General features: G+C 41.5%; 1 long non-coding RNA gene across 1 annotated transcript in view; it reads left to right on the plus strand.

Moving 5' to 3' along the window:
- The window catches only part of LOC138749369 (uncharacterized), a 40,723-nt gene extending 27,405 nt beyond the window's left edge, over positions 1-13,318 (plus strand). Inside the window, exons 2-4 of the long non-coding RNA XR_011348579.1 lie at positions 2,801-2,931; positions 6,911-6,952; positions 11,476-13,318. This is a non-coding gene — a long non-coding RNA (uncharacterized lncRNA). The remainder of the gene's footprint in view (positions 1-2,800; positions 2,932-6,910; positions 6,953-11,475) is intronic.
- The last annotated feature ends 216 nt before the right edge of the window (positions 13,319-13,534 follow it).

Below are 13,534 nucleotides of genomic sequence, written 5' to 3' on the forward strand. Positions count from 1 at the left end.
CTTCCCCTCCTGAGTTGCCCTTTATCCCTTGTCGGACAACCACATCTCCCCTCTCCATTTGGATTTGCGAATCCACTCGCAAGCGTCAACTGATTTTGCAGTGACCGCTCTTTTCCCCCACCCAGCCCCCCCCCAGAAAAGATTTCGTTTTTTATATGTCACAAAGGTCACTCTTTTAGTTCCCTCCTTATTCTCTCTATTCCATTACCTTCCCTTATTAATTCTTGTCTATACTCTCTATGTTTTCCTCTAATTACAGATACTTTCACATATGCCCATTGTCTCTATTCACTCTTATACCTCTTTACCTGCATACATATCAATCGTGGTCATTTTTACCCTCCTTACCCGTCTTCATCCCTCAGTCTATTTTTGTCTTTACCCACATACATATCAATCGTGATAATTTTTGCTCTCATTACCCGTCTTCATCCCTCAGTCTATTTTTGTAATTGTTCTGCAAATTTTCGTGCTTCTTCTGGATCCGAGAATAGTCTGTTTTGTTGTCCTGGAATAAATATTTTCAATACCGCAGGATGCTTCAGTGTAAATTTATATCCTTTCTTCCATAAAATCGCTTTTGCTGCATTGAACTCTTTTCTCTTCTTTAGGAGTTCAAAGCTTATATCTGGATAAATGAAGATTTTTTGCCCTTTATACTCCAGTGGTTTGTTGCCCTCTCTTACTTTTTCCATTGTCTTCTCCAGTACCTTTTCTCCTGTAGTATATCTTAGGAATTTTACTACAATAGATCTTGGTTTTTGTTGTGGTTGTGGTTTAGGGGCCAATGCTCTATGTGCCCTTTCTATTTCCATTTCTTGCTGTAGTTCTGGACATCCTAGGGCCTTAGGGATCCATTCTTTTATAAACTCCCTCATATTCTTGCCTTCTACATCTTCCTTAAGGCCCACTATCTTTATGTTATTTCTTCTGTTATAATTTTCCATTATATCTATTTTTTGGGCTAGTAATTCTTGTGTCTCTTTAGTTTTTTTATTAGATTCCTCCAATTTCTTTTTTAAGTCTTCTACCTCCATTTCTGCTGCTATTGCCCGTTCTTCCATCTTGTCCATTTTTTTCCCCATTTCTGTTAAGGTCATATCCATTTTATTTATTTTCTTTTCTGTGTTGTTTATTCTTCTTCTTAAATCATTGAATTCCTGTGTTTGCCATTCTTTAAATGACTCCATGTATCCTCTAACAAGAGCAAGTACCTCCTTTACCTTGCCTTTCTTTTCTTCTTCTATTTCCCTGTACTCTTCCTCTTCCTCTTCTTCTTCCTCTAGGTTGACCATCTGTTGTTTCTTTGCTGCCCTTTCCTCCTCTTCTTTCTTGTTTCCATTGTCTTCTGTGGTCTCTTCTTGCTGCAGGTGTTCTGCAGCTGTCGTTGCCGGCTGTGGAGATCGACTCCCCAGCTGGTCCCCCCTCCCGTCGGTGTGTTTTTTTTCATGCGCGGTTGCGCACTTTTACTCGGCTCTGTGAGCCATTGTTGTAGTTCTCTTTCTACCGACCTGAGGTAGTGGGGTCTTCTCTCCACAGCGGGCCTCTTCGGACAGGTAAGGCCTTCACCTTTTTCCTCCGTTGTCTTCTCTTCCTCTCTTCTTTCCGTTGATTTTGATTTTTCTCCTTTTGTCTCCATCTTCTTTCCACCTTTATACTCACTTTTCTTTAACTTGTATTTCTGTGCCTTTGTATTTTCTCTTGTTTTTCCCGACTTTTCTGGAGAGGGCTGGAGTTCACCGTCCGGCCACTACTCCATCACGTGACTCCTCCTCCCACATGATCAATATTGATGAAGATGATCGAGTTAACCGTGCATTAGAGGCAGCTTATCATACATGATCTAACTGTATCTTTTTATTATTGCTTGTTCTGTTTGTGGGGGGGTGGGGTGGCTCAGCTGCCAACTCTTCCAAAGTCATTAGCCACTTGTAGCGTTGGTCACTCCCGTGTAATTGAGGGGGGTACTACACCTATATTGTTGTAGTTTCGTTTTTCTTTGGGGAGGGTTTTTTTGGGTCTTATTTTGGGTTTCTTTTTTAAATTTAAGGAGTTGTTCTTTCTAATTTTGAGCCGTGGGGGGGGTGCCACTCCAAGGGAGACTAAGTGCTTATGGCTAATTTGACTTTTGCAACTTTTAATGTTAACGGCTTAATAGTTTGATTAAAAGAAAGCGGGTGTTAACCTATATCAAGAAGATGAAGATTGATATCGCTTTTTTACATCAACACATTTGACTGAGAAAGAGCATCAAAAGTTGAAAAGAGATTGGGTTGGGCATATTTTAGCATCATCTTTTAATACTAAAGCAAGGTGTGTTGCTATTTTAATACAAAAAAAGTTATCTTTTTACATTGGATTCAGTTTTTGCAATGGCAGGTAGAGTGTTAGGGGTAAACTGCAAGATTTGGACATTGATGAATGTTTATGCACCTAATGTGGCAATGAGGTGTTCATGACAGAAGCTTTTTAAAATTTAAATCAGGCATATGATAATGTTTTGGTGGGGGGGGTGGGGTGACTTCAACCGCCGCTTGACCCTTTATTGGATAAATCTCCAAAAACATAGGGTAAAACAAAAACGTCTAATCAGTTGTCAATAGTAATGAAAGAGTTGAATTTGGTTGAGATTTAAAACCCGACAGAAAACGACTTTTCTTATTATTTGGGCCCAGACACAAATCTTGTTCTAGAATTAACCTATTTTTAGTATCAGCACAATTACAAGGTAGATTTTCCCAGATGAAATATAAAAGTAGGATATTGTCTGATCATTCTTTATTATTAATTTTTTGTCCAGGTTCTGACAGGACTGAAAAAGCATATCGTTGGAGATTTAATACATCACTGTTGAAACGACCTGAATTTATTGATTATATGTGGGAACATATAAAAACCTTTTTTTGCAAATAAATGAAGAGTCGGTGCAATGTAAGTTTATTTTATGGGATGCTTTAAAATCGTACTTGAGAGGCCAGATTATCCAGTTACTCAGTTAAAATTAAGAAACAGTATTTGGTAGAGAGTCAGGACTTGGAGAAGAAAATTGATAAAATTGAGAAGTAAGTACAATGGGACATAACGGAAGATAGAAAAGCTCAGTTAAAGTTATGATATAATACTTTACAAACATAGCAATTTGAGAAAATGTTTAACGATCTCAACAATGTTATTATGAGTTAGGTGAATGTGCCCATGAGGTTTTGGCATGGCAGTTGAAAATGTAACAAGCTTCAAGGACTATTAATGTTGTTAGAAAAGATGCGATTGTTACTTATAAACCTCAGGAGATTAATGATGAATTCCATTTGTTTTATAAAGCTTTGTATACTTCCGAGGTTGTACAAGATAATGATCGAATTCATGCATTTTTGTCCAACTTGGATTTGCCAGTGTTGGAAGATAAAGAGATTAAGGAGTTAAATATTCCTTTTAATGAGATGGAAATTAAAGAAGCGCTGCAATCTATGCCTCAGGGGAAATCCCCAGGTGAGGACAGTTTACTTCTGAATTTTATAAAGAATTCTTTGATTTATTGTTCCCTGTATTCATAGAGGTTTTGAAGAAGGCTACCAAAACTGGTTCTTTCCCAGAATCTTTTTCTAAGGCACTAATTACTCAAAAAAAGTTAGAGATCCATTTAAAGTTGGATCCTATTGACCAGTTTCTTTATTAAATGTAGATTATAAAATAGTGGCAAAGGTTTTAGCTAATAGATTAGCTAAGTTTTTGCCCAAATTGGTTCATGTAGATCAGGCTGGGTTTATTAAAAACCAATACTCAGAGGACAATATTGTTAAGTTGATTTCCTTGATCAGTGCTTCTCAGGAGCAACCCAACCAACCTATGATAGTGGCTATAGATGCAGAAAAAGCATTTGACAGAGTGGAATGGAGTTTTTTTTATTTAAAATATTAGAGAAAATTTAAATTGGGACCACTCTACTGGTTGGGTGAAAGCCTTATATAAGAATCCATCAGCCAGGGTGGTGACAAATATCCTCTTCATTCATATTGACTAGATCGACCAGGCAAGGATGTCCTTTGTCACCAGCCTTACTTGCGTTAGTCATTGAACCATTGGCTCAAATGATCAGACAAGATGGTAATAACAAGGGTATTAAGGTGAATTTAGAGGAATATAAAATTAATTTGTTTGCAGATGATGTTTTAATATATTTAACACACCCTGAGCAATCTTTGGGACATCTGCAAACACAATTAGAGCAGTCTGGTAAAATGTCAGGATATTGGGAGAAAAGTGAGATCATGCCATTGGTAAAGGAAGATTATTCAGCTTGTAAACAAAGAACTCAACTTTGGTGGTCTGACAAGATTAAATATTTGGGAATAGTTGTAGATGTTGTCTATCAACATTTATACGTTAAACTATTTGTCTTAATATATTGAGTAAAATTAAACATAATTTAAATAGATGGAAAGACTTACCAATAACCTTGATAGGAAGTGTAAATTGTATAAAATTTAATAACTCAACAATGAAGACGCTGTTTACATCCGGTACCGCATGGATGGCAGTCTCTTCAATCTGAGGCACCTGCAAGCTCACACCAAGACACAAGAGAAACTTGTCCGTGAACTACTCTTTGCAGACGATGCCGCTTTAGTTGCCCATTCAGAGCCAGCTCTTCAGCGCTTGACGTCCTGTTTTGCGGAAACTGCCAAAATGTTTGGCCTGGAAGTCAGCCTGAAGAAAACTGAGGTCCTCCATCAGCCAGCTCCCCACCATGACTATCAGCCCCTCCCACATCTCCATTGGGCACACAAAACTCAAAACAGTCAACCAGCTTACCTATCTCGGCTGCACCATTTCATCGGATGCAAGGATCAACAACAACATAGACAATAGACTCGCCAAGGCAAATAGCGCCTTTGGAAGACTACATAAAAGAGTCTGGAAAAACAACCAACTGAAAAACCTCACAAAGATTAGCGTATACAGCGCTGTTGTCATACCCACACTCCTGTTCGGCTCCAAATCATGGGTCCTCTATCGGCATCACCTACGGCTCCTAGAACGCTTCCACTAGCGTTGTCTCCGCTCCATCTTCAACATTCATTGGAATGACTTCATCCCTAACATCGAAGTACTCGAGATGGCAGAGGCCGACAGCATCGAATCCACGCTGCTGAAGATCCAACTGCGGTGGGTAGGTCACGTCTCCAGAATGGAGGACCATCGCCTTCCCAAGATCGTGTTATATGGCGAGCTCTCCACTGGCCACCGTGACAGAGGTGCACCAAAGAAGAGGTACAAGGACTGCCTAAAGAAATCTCTTGGTGCCTGCCACATTGACCACCGCCAGTGGGCTGATATCGCCTCAAACCGTGCATCTTGGCGCCTCACAGTTCGGCGGGCAGCAGCCTCCTTTGAAGAAGACCGCAAAGCCCACCTCACTGACAAAAGACAAAGGAGGAAAAACCCAACACCCAAACCCAACCAACCAATTTTCCCTTGCAACCGTGTCTGCCTGTCCCGCATCGGACTTGTCAGCCACAAACGAGCCTGCAGCTGACATGGACATTACCCCTCCATAAATCTTCTTCCGCGAAGCCAAGCCAAAGAAAAAAGAAAAATAGCTTTCCACAAATACAATACCTGTTTCAATCAATTCCTTGTAAACTTCCTAAAAAAATTTTTTTAAAGGATTTAAATGCTTAAATACAAATGTTTTTGTGGAAAGGTAGGTTGGCAAGAGTGTCATTACAAAAATTGTCTTGGAGATATGCCTTAGGGGGATAACAATGACCACATTTTCAAAATTATTATGAAGCAACTCAGTTAAAACGTATTAACAGGATGTTTGATATTGATCGACGTCTGATATGGGCTAAAGTGGAGATGGCCCAGCTTTCTGAACAAAATGCAGATCAACTGATTTATAAATGGAAACTCGTCTTTTACAAAATTATCATCTACCCGTGGTAAAACACTTAATAGAGATATGGCATAACAGGAACCATACTGTTGGAACTAAAGGTAAAATTTCTGCCAGGACTCCATTGTACCAGAATAAATTGTTTTCTTTTTCAATGAATAATCAATATTTGAAATTATGGGAACAGCAAGGTATTAAGTTGGTACAAGATTGTTACAAAGCTGGTTCTTTTCTTTCATTTAATAGACTTAAAGAAAAATTGAAATTATGTCAAATACATTGTTTGCATATTATTAAGTTTGTGCTTTGTAGTTAGATAATTTCAGACGTGAGTTAAAGTTACCTAAGTGAACAAAATTTACAGGTGGAGGCAAGAAAGGATTTATTTCAGAAATGTATGCTTTGTTACAATGTAAAATGAGTAAGCCAGATCTGTATAAATCGAGAATTAAATGTAAGGAAGATTTAGCTATTCCAATATCTCAGGAGGAATTATGTGTGAAGACAGTATGACTAAATTAATAAATGTGTGGTATAGGCTGGTTCATTATAATTTTCTTCATCAGCTGTATTTAACTCCTGAGAGGTTAAAGAAATATGGATTTAGCTCTTCAGATTATGGTAAAGATACTGGTTCTTTCCTACATTCAGTCTGTTTTTGTGAAAAGGTGAAACCTTTTTGGTTTAGGATTTTGGAATTTTTGGAAGGTTTGTTTAAGTTTAAATTAGAACTTGACCCGATATTGTTTTTGTTACAGCATTGATTCTGGGATTAAAATTAGAGAAGTCCCACTTGCATTTATTTGACTGGCTTTAGCAGTGGCTAGGAAGTATATCATAATTACTTGGAAAAATGAATATTCAGAGATATGGCATGCTGACTTGCGATCATGTATTCCATTGGAAAAGATAACTTACAACTTACATGATAATTATTCTTTTTATATTGTCTGGGACCTGTATATGAATATATGGGGTTAGTATTGTAATGAAGCTTTTTTTTCTTCCCAGAAAGAGATGGCACCCAACATGGCAATAAGTAAATGAACATAGGTATCCTAACTCCATTTTATTTTCTTTGGGGTAGTTTTTAGGGGTGGGGGGGAGATATGAGGGAGGGAGGATGGGGGAATAAAGGGAGAAAAGTTTTGTATATCTGTATTCCTTTATTTGTCTGCACACTATATCTCTAATAAATAAAATATACAAAAAAAATATGGAGGGAGGGAGGGAAGGGGTGGATTGTGGTGTATGTTTACATAGGTTGGCACAACATTGTGTTGGGCTGAAGGGTCTGTGGTGTGCTGGAATATTCTATATGTTTTTTTCCCCTTGGACCAGTGGTTCTCAACTGTTTTCCTTCCATTCACATCCCACTTTAAGTATTCCCTCTGCCATCGGTGCTCTGTGATTAGTAAGGGATTGCTTAAGGTGTGATGTGGGTAGAAAGAAAAAGTTTGAAAACTGTTTGAATCGTCCCTGATTGACTCATTATGTGCACGGTTTCATAACTCCAAAGGAAATGGGCCAGTTTCAATTTTTCTCAAGCAAAATATTTCAGTAACAAATGGGTCTGGAGCAGTGATTCTCAACCTTCCCTTCCCACCCACATCCCACCTTAAGCAATCCCTTACTAATCACAGAGCATCAATGGCATAGGGATTACTTAAAGTGGGATGTGAGTGGAAAGAAAAAAGTTGAGAACCACTGCCTTGGACAATCTCTCGATCTCCCATCCTTCGATCTGTCTGCCTTGTTTCCCCAGGGCGAAAACAAGAGAACCATAACGAGGATGAACAGCAGTGTTGGTAGGCCCAGCAACATGACTCCAATGGCTCAGTGGTTCAGCCGGGAGAGTCAAATGGCACCAGGCTCAGGTTCAATCCAAACCTCCCCTGCTGGCTGTGTGGTGTTTCCAAGTTCTTTCTGTGACTGCATGGCTTCCCTCCCAATGTCTCTCAGGTGCTGAACCAGGTGGTGAGCAAATGTGGGGAGAGAAAAATGGGATTAGAGTGTGTAGACTGAGGGGCTAGAGACCTCTTCCTGTTGTGCACCTGCATGTATCAGCCACACGTGTGTTCCCATTGAAGGCAGGTTCCAGAGATCATTCACCAGTTTGACAATCGATCAAAAGTGTGTATCGCAACAGACAGAAAATTCAAGTTCAATTTTATTATCATGTGTTGCAAAAGTACAACCCAATGAAACAGCGTTCTCCAGTCCTCAGTGCAATAGCACACAGTCATACAGCCAGACACAACACACATGCAGACAAACAATACATATGCACAGAACATAGAACAGCACAGCTCAGTACAGGCTTTCACCCCTCGATGTTGTGCTGACCTATATATTCCTACAAATAGTTTTTTAATCTTTCCTACTGTGCAACCCTCAATTTTTCTTTCATCCAATACATATACACATTTATAAAAATACATAAATATTATTCAATAAATAGTTGACACTGAGGTTAGTGGGAGCAGTTCCTTTGGATGTTCACATTCCCACAGCCCGTGGGAAGAAGCTGCTCCTCAGCCTGATGGTGCTGGCTCTGATCCTCCTGTATCTCTTCCCCAACGGGAGCAGCTGAAAAATGCCGTGTGCAGGAGGGAAGGGGTCCTCAGTGATTTTGCAGACAGCGATTCTTCAGACAATGATCCTGGTAGATCACGTCGATGAGGGGGCAGGAGGGATGGGGGGGAAGGGAGACTCCAGTGATCGTCTCTGCCACTGCTATGGTCCTGTGGATTGACCTCCGATCCATTTCTCTGCAGCAACCGCCCGACACTGTGTTGCAGCCGGCCAGGACCCTCTCTACAGAGCTCCTGTAGATGGTTGACTTAATGGTGGTCGGTAGCCATGCCCATTTCAGTCTTCTCAGGAAGTGCAGTTGTTGCGCCTTCCTGACAAGTGAGGAGATGCTGAGTGTCCACGATAGGTCTCTAGTTAAGTGAACTCCAAGGAACTTTTGTGCCCTCCTCTCTCTCCACCACAGAGGTGTTGATGTGTGATGAAGGGTGGTTGTTCCTGGCCCTCCTGAAGCCCACGGCCAAGAAAAGGTTTTCATAGAGTTCGCCCAACTTGGGATCAGACCAGCCAGTTCTGCAATTTTGCCTGGTTCCCTGGGAATTTCATGTCTCACCACTGAGGGAGTCTGCTGAATCCAAACTCTCCCTGTCACACGTGAAAACATGTCACAGATTGTGATAGGTGCTATACATGGCAGATCTATGGCATGAGCAGGTCAGCCTGAGCTCCATGATGTTCAGGGCCGAGGATGGAACTGAGCTGGTGCTTTACCATGGAAATGCGGGGGTGCAGGAGGCTGGAGAATCGGAGCAAGGCAGCTCCCCACAGCAGGGTGATACATTTAATTGTTTCAGATTCAAGGCTGTGGACTGGGGACACAATTTAATGATCTAATGAACATCTTGCTGTTTCTCCTTTCATCACCTGCAGGTGCGCTAATTGAAACATTTGTGGCCCCCCACAAAGAAACTCATCAGTTACATCTCTCTCTGAACCATAGAACAATACCACATAGAAACAGGCCCTTTGGCCCTTCTAGTCTGTGCTAAACTACTATTTTGCTAGTCCCACATACCTGCACCCAGTCTATATCTCTCCCATCCATGAACCTGTCCAAATATTTCTTAAATATTAAAATTGAGCCCACATTCACCACATCAGCTGGAAGTTTGTTCCACACTCCCTCCACTCTCTGTGTGAAGACGTTCCCCCTAAACTTTTCCCCTTTCACTCTTAACCCATGTCCTCTGGTTTGTATCTCACCTATCCTCAGTGAAAAAAGCCTATCTACATTTACTCTGCCTATCTCCCTCATAACTTTATCAAACCTCCCCTCAGTCTTCTACACTCCAGGGAATGAAGTCCTAACCTGTTTAACCTTTCCTTGTAACTCACTTCCTGAAGTCCGGGCAACATCCTAATAAATCTTCTCTGCACTCTTTCTATCTTATTGATATCTTGCAGTTAGGTGACCAAAACTGCACACAATACCCTATATTTGGGCTCACCAATATCTTGTACAAATTTACCACAAAATCCCAACTCCTATACTCAATACTTAGATTGGTGAAGGCCAATATGCCAAAAGCTCTCTTTACAAACCTATCTACCTGTGACACCATTTTCAAGGAATTATGTATCTGTATTCCCAGATTCCTTCTGTTCTGCCGCACTCTTCAGTGTCCTATCATTCACCATATACATCCTTCCAAAATTCAATACCTCACACTTGTCTGCATTAAATTAGCATCTGCCAATATTCTGGCCATTTTTCCAGATGGTCCAGATCCCTCTGCAACCTTTGAAAACCTTTGCTGTCCACAACACCTCCAATCTTAGTGTCATCTGCAAACTTGCTGGTCCAATTTACCACATTAACATCCAGATCATTGATATAGATGACAAACAACAATGGTTCCAGCAACAATCCCTGAGGCACCACTAGTCACAGGCCTCAAGTCTGAGAATCATCCACCACTACTATCTGGCTTCTTCTGTCCAGCCATTGTCGAATCCAGTTCACTACTTCATCCTGAATACCTAGTGTCTGAACCTTTCTGACGAATCTCCCATGTCAAAATCCTTACTAAAGTCAACTTCCTGGTAATTTCCTCAACAAACTCTATGAGATTGGTTAAACACGACCTACCATGCACAAAGCCATGTTGGCTATCCTTAATCAGGCTCTGGCTATTGAAATAAATGTATATCTGATCCAATAGTTTACCTACTACTAATATCAGGCTCACTGGTCTATAATATCCAGGATTACTTTCAGAACCTTTTTTAAACTACAGAACAACATGGGTTGCCCACCAGTCCTCCGGCACCACAGCAGTAGCTAAGGACAAGGGAATATCTTGTCAGGCTCTGGGGACTTTAGGTCCCATGATCTCGCTGCTTGCTTTCCTTACTCCCCATGACTCTGTGCTAGATTCCCAAGTAAATGCTGATGCAAAAATATACATTTAAGACCTCACCACCTTTTGGCTCCATATATGGTCGACCACTCTGATCTTCAAGGGGGCCAATTTTGATACCCATAGAAACCCTCAGGATTTTCCTTCACATTGTCACCAAAGCAACCTCGTGTTTTCTTTTATCGTCCTGATTTCTTTCTTGAGAATCTTCTTGCATTTTTTAAACTCCTCAAGTACCTCTTTTGCTCCACGTTGCCTTCCGAACCAGATCCCTCGAAAAGCAAGGTTCCCAATGCCTGTTAACTTTGCCCTTAATAATGACAGGAATATACAAACTCTGCACTCTTAAAATTTCACCTTTAAGGTCTTCCACTTACCTCACACATCATTGCCCGAAAACAACGTCCCAATCCACACATTCTAGATCCTTTCTTATTTCCTCAAAATTGGCCTTTCTCCAATTTAGAATCTCAATCCAAGGCCCAGTTCAAGTTAACTATGGAGAATGATATGTCAAACTCCAAGCCATCCAGACCTTTTACAGAATGGGACAGAATGGTCAATATGTGGACAGTTAAAATCTCCGACTATCACAACCTTATGTTTCCTGATATCTCGTTACAGATTCAAGTCATTCCAGTTCATATTGCAAGAACAGAGGCCAAACCTAGGAAATCTCCATGACAGGTGGCAGAAATGGATCATACCGGTTAACATTCAGAATGTCTAAAAAGAACCCCCTTCCACCCGGCACACAGCATCTTTCAGCTCCTCCAGTCGTGGAAGAGATCCAGGAGGGTCCGAGCCAGCACCACCAGGCTGAGGAGCAGCTTTTTCCCACAGGCAGTGGGAATGCTGAACGACTGAATGACAAACCCTCCGTGATCCAACTATTTGTGTATACATACTGTGCGTATGTATTGTTTGTCTGTGTGTGTTTGCAGAGTGTTGCACTGAGGACCGGAGAACACTGTTTCTTCTGGTGATAACTAATACAATCGGATGAGAAATAAACTTAAATTTATAATGAGTGAAAATTCAAATTAATCCAAATCTGGGATTTTAAGATCTGATTCATGCTGAAGCGAAGTTGATGGCCCTGTCTGTCAAATGTGTCAGGACTTGAGAACAAATTTGAAATATCTTGGGAACTCACTTTGAAAACAGCTTCATTAAGGATCCCTGCAGAAGCTGACGACACTGTAATATCTGCCTCTGAGGCCAATGCCAGAACATCCTTGAAGAGGGTGAACCCTCGCAGGACACCAAGCCCAGATGGCGTAACGATAGTGAATGATAATGTAGGGATTCACTACAGCAGAGAGTGGAAGAACGACACACACTTGATACAGTTATAGACAAGACTGGTTTATTGTCCTCTCTGCCCCTGCTTATATAGGCCCAGTTTCCCGCAGCTGTCGGCGGAAGTGACATCAGCAGCATTCCGGTTGATGATTGGTCGATGTTCCTGCTGCTTCGGAGAAAAGCCATTAGCCCGTATGGGCCTTGTGCGATCACCATATTTGACCACCATTTTGTGTGTCAGCCACCTCTCGGGTAGCAGGCCGCTACAGTAACATTATTTTGCTTCCTGAAAACTTTTGGGTGTATTTTATGGATTTTGGGCTGTTGATCACGAAATCATCTTAAAATTTTCCTATCACGTACGGGTTTTTAGATATAACCTATTTTTGTGATTTTGTGTCATTTAAAAAAAAACTGAAATTCGCCCAAGGTCACAGATGCAATATCACTGGCTCGTCTCTCAGCTCTGGGTCACTTCGACAACAGCAACATCTGGATACTCTTCAACTACAGCTCAGCTTTCAACACCATCATTCCCTCAGTGCTGGTCAAGAGTTCCAAAACCAGGGGTCAGTGGTGGAGAGGATTAAGAACTTCAAATTTCAGGGCGTCAACATCTCTGAAGATCTGTCCTGTGGCCTCCATCTCAATGTAACCATGAAGAAGGTTCACCAGTAGCTATACTTCGTGAGGAGATTTGGTCTGTCACCAAAGATTCTTGCAAATTTCTACAGATGTGTTGTGGAGAACATTCTGGCTGGTTGCATCACTCTCTGGTATGGAGGTGCATCACAGGACAGGAACAAGCTACACAGGGTTGTTAACTCAGCCTGCACCATCATGGGCACCGGACTTCACTCCATCAACGACATCTACATGAGGTGGTTTCTTAAGAAAGCAGCCTCTTTCCTCAAGGACCCCCACCACCCAGACCATTCTCTCTTCACTCTGCTACCATCGGGGAAGGTACAGGAGCCTGAAGACGAGCTCTCAGCGGCACAAAGACAGCTTCTTCCCCTCCACCATCAGATTCCTGAATAATCAATTAACCAAAGACACTGCCTCACTTTGGCTTATTTTTGTGCTAATTTATCTATTTTTTAATGTAATTTATGCTAATATTTGCACTGTGTGACGCTGCCACCAAACAGTGATGTTGTGATGTGCTCATGAGAATAAATCAGATTCCGATTTCCTCTCCCCCATCTCTTGTTCACAGTCCAGAGATCAGGGACCAGGGACTGGGACCGGGGACCGGGGACCGGGGACCGGGGACCGGGGACCGGGGACCAGAGACCAGAGACCAGAGCTGTGTGAAGGGGCCAACTGCAGGTCTCACCTGAAAGAGGATTTACCTGGCACAGGTATCGCTTTGGAA

The sequence above is a fragment of the Narcine bancroftii genome, chromosome 14, assembly GCF_036971445.1.
Source record: "Narcine bancroftii isolate sNarBan1 chromosome 14, sNarBan1.hap1, whole genome shotgun sequence".
In the NCBI taxonomy this organism is placed as follows: Eukaryota; Metazoa; Chordata; class Chondrichthyes; order Torpediniformes; family Narcinidae; genus Narcine; species Narcine bancroftii.